The sequence below is a fragment of the Neovison vison genome, chromosome 1 (assembly GCF_020171115.1).
Source record: "Neovison vison isolate M4711 chromosome 1, ASM_NN_V1, whole genome shotgun sequence".
In the NCBI taxonomy this organism is placed as follows: domain Eukaryota; kingdom Metazoa; phylum Chordata; class Mammalia; order Carnivora; family Mustelidae; genus Neogale; species Neogale vison.
Window position 1 is genome coordinate 193358222 of NC_058091.1, and position 10258 is coordinate 193368479.

The 10258-nt window shown below is 34.4% G+C and overlaps 1 pseudogene; it reads right to left on the minus strand.

Moving 5' to 3' along the window:
- Window positions 1-1265: 1265 nt before the first annotated feature.
- LOC122918515 lies at window positions 1266-1594 on the minus strand (annotated as a pseudogene).
- Window positions 1595-10258: the final 8664 nt, after the last annotated feature.

Here is a 10258-nt window from a genome sequence, read left to right on the forward strand (position 1 = left end):
GCCATAGTTCAAGAAAGAAATAATCAACAGCAGAAAAGATAGAGAATTTATCTTTTCTGAAAGACTGTATGTATTGATATCACCTAAGATCCTAGGATTTGTTAAACCCATAGTTTTGGGTATGGTGTATTGCAAATCTGACAAACCAACACCAGCTAATCAAAGGTCACATATTTGTTGCTTGGAAACAAGTTATTATGCAGGCTTCCTGGATCTCTCTGACTATACTGGTACTAGAATACCTAAAATTTAGCCGATTTACCCACGAGAAGCTATTAGCCCAAGAAAAGCTTCCTGAGTAAAATAAAAATTTTAGAAAAGGAGAGTAGACCCTGAACAGATGAAGAGTAGCAACAGAATCAGTGGGAAAAATACATAATTTAAGGGGAGAAGAGCTAAAGTCTGAAGCTTACTATTTTGTTTTAGAGATTAAGGACAAACAAACAAACAACACAGCCCGGGAACTTTCTTCAGGCAAAGGGATGAGCAGAATCAAAGGGTGAAATGAACTCCTAATCCTTCTTAGGTCATAACAATAGGTGGGGCCCCAGTTGCTCCAAAAAGGACCATGGCAGATTAACAGAAATAACTATCAGAGATGTTTGGCTTACTTTGCTTCAAATGCTTATTTGACCAAAGCGATCTGAGTAATTTTGCCTTACCAGCCTGGATGACACAGCATAGGCACTAAAGGAAACTGTATATTAAGAATAAAGACTGAATATAATAAAAATAAATAAATAATTTTTTAAATGGAAAAAAAAAGAATAATGAGAAATCCAAATAAAAACACACAAATTTAGAGTCTTATGAAAAAAACAGAAACAAAAACAGAGCCAGACAACTGCCCATACATCTATACTATGACTCTATGACAGAAACTTCAAATGGAATACACAGTATTCAGGATTTCTCAAGCAGCTTGTCATGAAAGTTTTGGGGAGGATCCCCCCACACCTAATTTCTTCCCTTCTATTTTACCTCTTGGTTTGTAACTTGTTAATGCCATGGGTAGGTAAAAAAACAAACAAACAAACAAACAAACAAAAAAAACCAACAACAACACTGGAGACTGTGGATTTAAAATGTTCAGTTTCTGATACAGAGACTGATAGTATAATCAGAGAGAAAATATCAAACATCTATCTTACTAAATCAAGCATAACATCTATAAAAAGGATTTTTTTTTGCTTTATTTATTTATTTATTTATTTGTTTGACGAGAGAATAAATCTATGCCTTTGCTTATTTACTTTTCATTAAATTTAAATCCTTGAGGGGTACAGTATCACATGGGTTCTGTGGCCAATGGCTTTAGTAGGAAGGTTGCTTCGAATTTGGCACAAACCATGACACTGTTTCCATGAGCATGAGTTACTTCTCCCCAGATTACTCTGGTTTTGTTTGGTTTGCCACCAAGAGTCACTGTGTTGTCCTTTCCTTTGTACATATAAGCACATCTCTTGCCTAAATAGAATTCTGTTCCATCTCGAGCATATACACCTTCGGTTTTAAGATGAGCTGTGTGCTCCCTCTGGTTCCGCTGACCACACTTATAGCCAGCAAAAATGGCCTTGGACCATGGCCTTCCAGATTATTATTTGACATTGTAGGAGTCCTGTTCCAAGCAGGCTTACACCCAAAGTTCAGCAATAGGAGTTCCACTCACCTCTATTTTTTGCTTGATTCTTAAAAATTACTGAAAGTTTTCTTTGACTAGGATAGCCTTGGCAGGGTAACCAGAGGAATATTTGAGGGAGTACTCCAAATGTCTACAGAATAAATTATTTTGCTACATTCATCCCTTCAATCTTTTTTTTTTTTTTTAAAGATTTTATTTATTTATTTATTTGACAGACAGAGATCACAAGTAGGTGGAGAGGCAGGCAGAGAGAGAGAGAGGAGAAAGCAGGCTCCCTGCTGAGCAGAGAGTCTGGATGTGGGGCTTGATCCCAGGGCCCTGAGTCTTGACCCAAGCTGAAGGCAGAGGCTTTAGACCACTGAGCCACCCAGGCGACCCTCTTTATTTTTTTTTATAATTTCTTTTAACATCCCAAAATGAGAAAGACAAACTATCTTTCCTTTATTGTTTCACTTAGAGAGGTAAATTACGTAACGTTATACTACATGAGTAAAAATAAATAAAATTAAAACTAAAGTAGCAAAAAAAGAAAAAAAAAGAAAAAGATAGGTGATACAAGGTAATAGATTATACCTTCAGTGAGGGAACTAATGCTAGTAATTGCCTAGATGCTGACTGGGTGCAGTTTGAGTACCAAGCCCAAGGGCTTGTTTTCACTATACAATAGTTGATTTTCTACCTACTAATTACAAGAAATTAGGCAGAAAGAAGCTACTTAATTTTCCAGCCCCATTGGTCAGTTCAGTGTATAACATCTATAAATTATTACAAAACTACCCTTTCTCTAATTTACTCTAATCCTAAACAATGAACACAATTATATTACTCTCTATTGATCTCTAATTCTTAGTTTAGGCTCTTAACAAAATAGCCACAAAGAAATACAAACTGGGAAAGGAGAAAAGTAACAGGTTTTCACAAGATTTATGACCCCCAGCTATTTTATAATGTATATACAGCTCTGTAGATGAAAATTCTAACCATTTTATTGACATGCTTATTACATACTTAATGAAGCTAAAATCTGGCACACTACTTGGCATTTTAATAAGAGCATAGCTTATTATGATGATTATTTAAGAGTAGATTTGCAGTTCAGGAATGACTATATGAATGTTATGAAATAAGAGCATATTTAACAAACATGCCAGAATTTCCATATTCAGTTGAAGGATATTCTCTTTAAAGTAGTCAGTCACCTAGTGAAATTGTGTATTTCTAATAAAGTTGCTGCTGCTGCTTAAAACATTTTAGTAACATCTTTAAACCTAACTTGGAGATCATTTATTAAAATTATCATTACTTTATCTTAAACAGAATTCTTATTCTAGGGTAGATTTGATTCTTAACTCCATTTAGTTTTAATGCAAATGTCAGTTTATAAATAACAGTGATCAGTAGATTAATTATTACATATAATACATATATATCACATATACTATTATATGGGATTTTCAAATATTGCAAAATGGAGCTAAACTTAAATCCAAAAATGTGTTCTATTTCAATAACACTTCAAAATGAGGAAACACACAAGAAATCTGGAGTCCTAGCTTCTCTTGGGAAATAAAACTATGACTTAGTAGCATGAAGCAAGTGTTTCCTCGAAGTGACTATTATGGGAGTCAAACAGGTTGATCCCCTTAGAAGAGGAAATATATTTGCACTTTAATTCCTCCTTACACAACATATAAAAATACAGTGACATCAGTAGGACCTGACTCACTGTGTTAAAGCCAGTTAGCATACTTGGTAAAACTAAGTTGGCATTTTGGGTGGTCAAATACTTCAACTTACCTCATTGCTAGAAGATTACCTATCCTTGCCTTGTTGAACTCTGGAGTAGCCTTAGGGTTTGTTTGGACCAATAAAATGTAGATGGAAATAAAATATATCACTTTAGGGCAGAAGCTTATGAACTAGCATGCAGTTCACACGTCTGGACATTTAGCTACGAGGCAATATTCCAAGCAGAAGTTTCTCCATTAGCCTTGACCCTGAAGAAAAGACAACGAAGAGCAAAATCATAGTCCATAACAAATGGGCAGCATGCGTGAGAAATAAATCTTTGTTGTAACCCACTGTGATTTGGGGACCATCTGTTACTACTATATGACCGAACCTATCTTGACAGACACCACATATTTACATTACCTCCCTACCCTCTATAAGCAACTAAATTTGTGACCCATGCTTTTCCTGTAAGTTCCCCTCTAATTTTAGAATGTGAAAAATTGAAGCTCAACAGGGTTAAACAATTTGTTCGGAGCTATTAAGTCAATCTCTGTATTCAGGTCTGTCTGACTCCAGAGTCTACACACTTTAATTCCTTACTCTACCGCACCTTAATATATTACTAGAAGGCTATTCTATTACTTCTATCTTTCATAATACTATAAGTAAATAAAGTGGCTTTGAAATTCACTGTTTTCTAAAATATCTAATGAAAGCAGGTATCTTAAGTTGCTAAGTGCAATAACCTTTTTTTGAAAGATTTTTCTAGAAACCATATAAAATATTTTTGTTAATATATAACACTATACTCTTTGGATTTATTTTGTAAACACATTCTGTCTGTACCACTTTAAAAGTAATTTTAAATCATATTTATTTTTTGCATACAATTCTTTTATTAATATTTAAAAAAACCAAATGCAAAGTAATAAACTTGGCTTCTTTTTCCCACAAAAATGGGGAATACATCTCTGTAAAGAAATTTTAAATTACTTTTACACATCAGTTTGTTGCTGGGATTAGTTTCAGCAAAAAACAATTAATGGGGAAAAAAAACAACTAATGGGCAACCCCTCTAAAAAAAAAACAAAACCCAAACAAAACAACATTAACTAATATTTAAAACTGTTTATAATATGGTAAGTAAGAAACAGTAACTAATCAGAAAACACCCTGCTCTAAAGTAATTTTCACACAGATTTCTATTATAGTGCAGTTCACTCCCAACAACTCTGAGCCCATTAAGAGCACTTCTATACATACAGACATAACAAAATGATACAGTATTTATTGCAACAAATTAAAGTTTTTCATAATATATGTAACTTAAATACCCTCCCGCCCCCAGTGATAAAGTGGCTTCTTATTCCTTAAACATAGAAATTCTGCTCTTCATTGTAGAAAGATGAAGTCTTCTCATCAAAAGGCACATTCTTATCTGCAAGAAAAAAAAAAACAAAAACAAAAACAAAATTTTAATACTCATCCTGGAACAAATTAATACACATTTTAAAATATTCCTAAAGGATTGGAGTAGCAGGAAGGTAATGAAAATATTTAGGGGAATTATAATGAATGGCACTCATAAAATACATGATTATTTTGCCTGTATTAATTATATCAGATTCTATCTTTTAAAATATGATTCTAATATTTCCAGGGATTTTATATATAATTAGTGTAGATAATCAAAAATGATTTTAGTTATACTAAAGTGATAACCTCACATAATATTCTCAATTGACTTAAGTAAACAATACAGTTATTTTTTTCTATAGTTTCTGTAAATAAAGTTCTTAACTAATCCTTTTCTTAACTCTCAGAAATAGGGATTTAACCAAAGCTGCGGGCCTGGAAGTATATTCTGAAATAAACAAACAAACAAAATGTGTTTTTTTAATTTGTTTATTTGAGAAAGAGAGAGCAAGCACATGCGCATGTGCACATACGCACGGGGGAGAGGCAGTGGAAGAGGGAGAGAGAATCCCAAGCAGACTGTACTGAAAGCAGAGCCCAACCAGGGGCTCTACCTCACAACATAGAGATCATGACCTCAGGCAAAACCAAGAGTCTGACAGTTAATTGCCAAGGCTCCCAGGTGCCCCCTAAAATGTTTTTAATATTTATAATACAGTTTCAAAATGTATCCATATAGAGGTTTTCCACAGGTTTGCCTATTTTCTTACTCTACTCACTAGTATATGGTAATATGAGGTTATTATTTTTATCACATCTTTATAGACCTTAATTCTAATTACACATCAGGCTGTACTGTTAATCTAAACCACAGTTTCCAAAAAACTTCTGCTGGTAAAAAGTATTACAACAAAAAGTATTTAGAGTAAAAGAACAGCAAAGGTGTGTGGATCTTACTAACTTAATAAATCTTTCTTCATAATCACCATTAAAATTTAGAATTCGTTGGAGATATCAATGACTAATACTCTCTTCTAATTTATTATTTTGTCTGAATCTTTAGTAAACAATCTAAAGCCAATGAAATTCTTATATATCTTAATTTGAGGATAAGTTTTTTAACAAAAATTCTGAATGTTATTAAAAAACAATGGAATCTAGTCCTCATTTTTACACAACTCTTGTCTTTTGCATGACTGAAACTCTTGATCATTTCAATAATGAACTTGTGGACTATGAAAAATATCAGATGAATAAAACTTGCAGTTCCATTTAGCAGAGTGAGAACATAAAATGACAGGCACCTAATTCCCCACTGTAGAATTAAATAGACTTTTGAATTCAGACCACTTTTGAGAACCTAGGCAACATTTAACAATGTTTATAAAATGTTTTGGAATCAAGAAATACCTAGAACATGAAGAATCCCTTAATGTACAGTTTCAGGAATGCAATTTAAGATTCATAATCAACCCCAAAACAGGTGAACATGCATACCTGTCTATTATTTTACATTTATCCAACATTTTACTGAACCGTTTTTACTTTCCAGACTCTACAACCTGCTTTCCTACTTAGAATATTGCATTAGTTGGGATTTCCTCAGAATTCCATCCCACATGTTTCATCCTGACTAACACTTAAAATGTGCTATGCAGGACCACCATTCCCTAATTTTTCTGGCATGACTAAACTACAGATCACCAATACCTAAGAAGATGTTCTTTCTCTACATGCCCGGTAGGAAATATTTTTAACCTATCAAGAATCAAACCCATTATCTTCTAGCCTTAAACCTGGTCTTCCTCTGAAACTTTTTTTTTTTTTAAGATTATTTATTTGACATAGAGAGATTGCAAGTAGGCAGAGAGGCAGACAGAGAGAGAGGGGAAAGCAGGCTCCCCACTGAGCAGAGAGCCCGATACGGGACTCGATCCCAGGACCAGAAGATCACAACCTGAGCCGAAGGCAGAGACTTAACCCACTGAGCCACCCAGGCGCCCCTCCTCTGAACCTTTTTAACTCAAACATTTGTAACACAACCTACCTAGTTACCATTCCACCTGGGGGAGGTAGGGGACACTGAGGTCCTCCCTGCATTCTATTGAGTACTACTGTTTTTGTCAGTTTTTTCATTTCCCTCCCCTCCTAAACTAGCTTTTGCTTCTGCTTTGATACCTCTCAAGTGAACAGGTGGAACAGCTTCAAGATATTAGACCTTAATTCTTTCCACCTCTGATTTTTTCATAAGGTTACCAGGGTCCATTTCCTAGAACATGTATCTCATGGTATCACTCAGCTCCAAAGCAGTTGATGATTTATGACCATTTTCACAAATAGTAAAATTCAAATCCTTAATATATATATTTTTAACATGGCCTTCTAGATCTGGCCCCAAATCTGACTGATTTTCCATGACCCTAGGACATAGCCTGTGTTCTAAAGAGGCTCACAACATGCCACATGCATACACCCTCACACTGGGAATCCCTTAGCAATGCTTTCACTTGAAATCCAACTTTCCTTTTTCATAAGGCTCTTATTTGAATAACTCACTAGTTTTAAAAATAACTACAACTCAAATATCACCTCTTCAGTGAACTCTCTTATTTCTACTCTAAACTCAGTTTCTCCAGAGTTCTCAGAGCAATTTGAAAAATGTGGAGCTAAGCATGGCACGAGGAAAATAACCAAGGGTTCCCACTGTCCAGAGAGGTAAAACTGTGCAAGACAGACTGGAGACTCAAAGAAACTTGGGGACAGACCCAGGATTACATAGTCTAATCCATTTGTCCTGTTAACAAGATGCTCTTTTGTCAGAAGTGGCAGGACCAGAGGCTCACACCCCAAAACCAAGCAATACTGTAAGCTTACCTCCTCGTATGGAGAGACTATATTTCACAGTTTCTAAAACACACTGTTCATATTTTAACATCTCTGATTTTGAGATGCATCTTCCAACTGATAACAAGCTTCTTAGAATTGCTACTACACAGTTATCACTGCCTATATGTGCACAAAGTTGATCAAGCTGTTGTCACTTCAACAGAATTACAAGCATTTTTACAAGGGATGAGTTTAATATTTGGAATGCCTTTAAAAAGATAATAAAATGAATCATCACTGAAGCAAAAGTTACTGTATATGTACATAAAATGAAAGTAGTAGGCTATAATTTATTGTCGGTGAAGCCAAAGTTTATTACTGGAACAATGGTATGAATTCCATATTTTTCCAAGAAACAACCATGTCTTTAAAAATGAGAAGAGGTCCCAATGTTCCAGGTAGATGAAACTCTAATTTCTGTTCTGAGAAGCTATTACAAACCAAGAAATGCATGTGAAAGCAGAAGCAACTGCCAAATTCTTTAGAAGCAATGAAGAATGTGAAAGTATTGAGAAGATAATATGCACAATTCCTGCATTACATGAAAATATTGTATTATTTCATAATAAAACTATTTTTTATTTCTTTGTGTAACAGCTTCAAATTAATAATATCTTAGATTAAATCTCCATGCAACTTTTATCACCTTAGAGTGAAGGGAGTAGGGGAAAGGCATAGAGAATTTTCAATTAATATTGCTTAAATTTTGAGTTGATAATTTTTAAGTTGGAAATAACTACTAAAATTAATGGGTTAAAGTTTTTCACCACTTAGAGTTTAAGATCTAAAAATCTCTAAGAACATCACATCCTTCCTCAACCACACTCTATGGTAGTGACTTGCAGAACAAGTATAGACAAATCTATTTAAAAGATAGTCTCATGTGAAGGCAGGCATAGGTAACCATGATACTTACTGCCTTGATTTATTTAAAATAGGGTGTGCAATATATTGGGCTGTGTGTGCTACTAAGTTTAATACTTAAGCACATTTTTTTTTAAAAAATGACATTCATTCAATCACCGAACATATACTGAGTTATTATCTGTCAGGAAAACTGCTTGATACTGGGTAAGATGGTGATGACAAAAAAGAATAAAGGAGAAAAACAATAACCATAATTCCCTGTTCTTATTATAGAGCCACAAATACAGCATGGAAATCACTTAGAGGACAAAAAACTGTGGCCTAGAAAGGAAGTCTGAATTGTAGTACCACTGATCAATTATTTACTGGGTAAGTCTTTCTTCATAATAATGGGATAAAACAGTTTCTAAGAGATTAAGCATATCTTTTTATGGAAGTTTTCAAGATGAAAAAAGAAACCTTTACAGAGCCCAAGAGCTGAAAAAGCATTTAGGGATGCAGTACAATCAGGCTCTTGTCAGGTGACTTGGTAAGGAAGAGCCAAGATTCAGGAGACTGAAGTAAGGAGATTCAGTTGTCAATGGCAGAAGCTCACGAAAATACACTTGAGTCTACATAATCATATTATGCGGCTCCTTATTTTACCATAATACTTCTCAGTCTTGAGGATTTAATCACTGAAGTCTAAGGATTAGATCAGATGTCAAATGTTCTATTGTTCAGCCATTTACAGAATTCCCACTGTATTAAAAAACAAAAACAAAAACAAAACAACCTTATCTCTTTATGATGTTAAATTCCTATTCTTACTGCTCTGTACAACTGCTACTCATGAACAATTCATTAGAATTCATTAGAACTCATGCAGTGGCCTTCAAAACCAAATATTTCTCTTACCAGGTGCCAAATTTAACCTTCAGAAAACATTCTGAATAATCAGGGTGACATATTATAAGCTGTCTATTCAACACTTACTATCTCCTTTTTGATTGCTTATAAAAATATTTGTCTTTTTGTTTTTGTTAGCAAGGCAGGTAAAAGACTGTTGGGAAGAAGAGGATAGTTCCGAGAAATTTTGATTTCTTGATAAAGAGCCTGGTGTGAGATGGGCTCTTGCCTCCCAGACTCTTGTTGTCTAAAACACAGATGCAATGGCTGAAATTACAGCAGTTATCTAAGCAAGATAAGACAAGCATGAGAAAAGGTTGAAGAAAACTGCCTAACTACAGATCTTATGATCAAACAGCCATTGAATTGATACCAGGAGCTAACTACTACAGACTTCTTGTGACTTGAAAAAACTCCTGAATTCAGAAAAAATTTCTGTAATTCTATGCTCTTTATTAAAATAGACAAAACTAAAAACGTAGTTAAAAAAAAAATAGTCCATCACAGAGAAGCAGAGAGTACATTAAGTGGTTGCTTACGTTTGAGAGGAGAGTGAAATGGAGAGCTGCGATGCAATGGGTATAAATTTTGAGTTATGCGAGATGGGTAAGTTCTAAAGATTTGTCCAACAGCATCGCACCTATGGTTAATAAACTGTAGTGTACACCTAAAAATTTAAGAAGGCAGACCTCATGTTAAGTATTCTTAACACAATAAAAAAAAATCACCATGCTTCTCTGTGAGGTAAAGTGAACTGCAGTTATTAATAAATTTTATGGAAACCTCAGCTTGAGTATTTTTCAACCTCAAGAATGTTCTGCCCTT